Here is a 2,749-nt window from a genome sequence, read left to right as displayed (position 1 = left end):
CCCATAGAGGCAGGCAGATGTTTACTTTTAAAGGCCAGTTATTTCATGGATCCAGGATACTATGCATCCTGATAAAGTTCCCTTGGCCTTTGGAATTAAAATAGCCCCACATCTTCACATGCCCTTCACCATACCTAGAGATTAGCATGGTTTTATTTCAGTTAGCCTAATAGCTGGTTTGGTTTGCATTGAGAGATGATTTTATGTAAAGTACCCCATGTCAATCTCTAGGTATGGTGAAGGGTATGTATACGATATACTTATTATTTATTTATTTATTTACGATACATTATTCATTCACAAAGAAAATTGGTGTCCTTAAAGATTGGAGTTTTCCTCATTTTTTTAATTAAGACATTAAGATCAATTTGCAAAAGATTTTTATTGCTCTTTTTAGTCAACTTTAGCATAGGTGTCCTAATTTTTTAACATGACTGTATAAGCTGGCAAGAGGCTTTAAATCTTGCAGTTCAAGAAGCACAACAAAACATCAATATTTGTTTCACAGTGTACTTATGAAAGTACAATAAGGCTAATGTTACCTAGTTGTCCATGTTATGCTAAGATCACACATTTACAAGTTTATCAAAAATAAACTGTTGTGTTCTCTGAAACAATGTTTTGCCATTGTTGTTGTCATCTTGAAGAGGGTTAATGGCATCATTCAGTTCTTGCAAATCCCTGTCATTCAATGGGGAAAATCCTCTTTGAGAGTTTGGTGAGGAACAAAAAACTAACCCTGCTGTTGAGAGTTCTGGGTTGTGAAGATGAGGCAAATCATTGTCCAGACTAAAAAGCTGAACTGGTGTTCTATTTCCTTCAGATGACATAGAGTTATTGTTAAATCCAGCTTTGAATTCCTCCAAAGTGCGGTTGATTCTGGGTAGAAAGACATAATGGAGACAAAATAGGTCTGTTGCATTGTCTATGTCTAGGATACCCAGGGATTCCAGTTCATAAAAAATGGGTGCATAAATATGGCTGCAGTTTTTGTTCAAGTCTCGGTTAAAACGCTCGATCCTCTGGTTGTGTACAGAACTTCCTGTTAAGACAGAGCCTTCCCCCCTGCTTGCATGCATGTCTTCCCAAATCTGAACGTTCTCTCCTCCGTGATCAGTCCTGATGTGCAGGGGTCTGCCAAACTGTCCAACAGCTGCAGTAAAGAGGTCTCTTACAGTTTCAGCACGATTATTGTTGGAGCAGTGAAGAAACATCAACATCCTACTGTAGCTGTCTATGGCTCCATGAACAACCAATTTCCACCTAATCAACTTATGGTTTCCGTCTACATGCCATATGAAATTTGGATGTGGGACAGAGTATACTCGCCGAGCTATTGCTGTTCTTCTCCTGGCTAGGACACCAATTGGGTCCATCCTTCGCAGTGAATCTCTTACACGTTGTCATTGAACCACAATGTTTTTGGAGCGGAGATGCCCCATAAGCATCACTTCTCCAACATTTGGGTGTTCAGTTTTTATTTGTGACACTTCAAGATCCAACTGTTGATCACTGATGCTCTTAAATTTTGACGTTGGGATATTATAGTCTTGCAGTAACTTGTAGAAAGTTGGCCTTGAAATTGAAAAAATAGATGCCGCTTCTGTAAAGGTGGTTTTCAGTGAAAGAACATGTTCAAGCTCCTTTTTGGAAATCTGATGTCTTCCATGGTAGTCATTCTAGAACACAGCAAAGAATATGACATTTGGCATGTTTCTATAACAAACAAGGGTTATTCAAGAGAGAATTGTAGACATTATAACAGATGAGCATTCACATCCACTCATTAGCTTTCTGATTGAAGAGAATTATAGATTGTACTGTACATTTATTTAAGGAGTATTTAAATAAAATGGACAATCAAAAGATGAGAGGTTACTGAGAGGTAAATGAGAAATAAATCAAACAAATATAATATGAACATGAATATTAATGAGTACTTACTGACAGACAGGTCACTGGAGCAAAGTCTGTTGTTGGTAAAGGTATGGTAGCGCTGGTGCTGGAGCCCTGAGGAGTTTTAAAATATAAACAAAATACCAAAGACATTGTTATCTTGTCACATGTTATTGTTGTGTAAAATATGCCACCATGATTGGAACTAATGCCGAAACATTACACCACACAAATTAAATAACCAACAAACAGCCACTTAGGTTACATGAGTATGAAAGTATACCGAGCGGTATGACGTCCTAGTGGAGGTGGTGGGTGTGGCTGGCCCTGGTGGGTTATTGTAGGTGGTGGGAGCCTGAAGAGACATTAGCAAAATATTAGCAACTTTTTAAAAAGGGGGACCAGAGGGTGTGTGCCAATTACAGGGGTATCACACTTCTCAGCCTCCCTGGTAAAGTCTACTCCAAGGTGCTGGAAAGGAGGGTTCGGCCGATAGTCGAACCTCAGGTTGAGGAGGAACAATGCGGATTCCGTCCTGGTCGTGGAACAACGGACCAGCTCTTCACTCTCGCAAGGATCCTGGAGGGGGCCTGGGAGTATCACCAAACCGGTCTACAGTGTTTTGTGGATTTGGAGAGCTATGACCGGGTCCCCGGGGAGATACTACTGGGAGGTGCTGCGGAGGTATGGGGTGAGGGGTCTCTACTCAGGGCCATCCAATCTCTGTACGACCAAAGTGAGAGCTGTGTCCGGGTTCTCGGCAGTAAGTCGGACTCGTTTCAGGTGAGGGTTGGCCTCCGCCAGGGCTGCACGCTTTGTCACCAATCCTGTTTGTAATATTTATGGACAGGAT

At 41.0% G+C, this 2,749-nt stretch overlaps 1 long non-coding RNA gene across 1 annotated transcript; it reads right to left on the bottom strand.

Moving 5' to 3' along the window:
• Window positions 1-426: 426 nt before the first annotated feature.
• LOC120568418 lies at window positions 427-2,328 on the bottom strand. Its single transcript, XR_005640723.1, has 3 exons — window positions 2,180-2,328; window positions 1,945-2,010; window positions 427-1,679 (listed from the first exon to the last, which is right to left on the bottom strand). It is a non-coding gene; the product is annotated as an uncharacterized LOC120568418 (long non-coding RNA).
• Between the last annotated feature and the right edge of the window lie 421 nt (window positions 2,329-2,749).

This window comes from Perca fluviatilis, chromosome 1 (assembly GCF_010015445.1).
Source record: "Perca fluviatilis chromosome 1, GENO_Pfluv_1.0, whole genome shotgun sequence".
Taxonomy (NCBI): domain Eukaryota; kingdom Metazoa; phylum Chordata; class Actinopteri; order Perciformes; family Percidae; genus Perca; species Perca fluviatilis.
The sequence above is the reverse complement of the archived record's forward strand: the minus strand, read 5'-3'. Positions and strand labels throughout refer to the sequence as shown.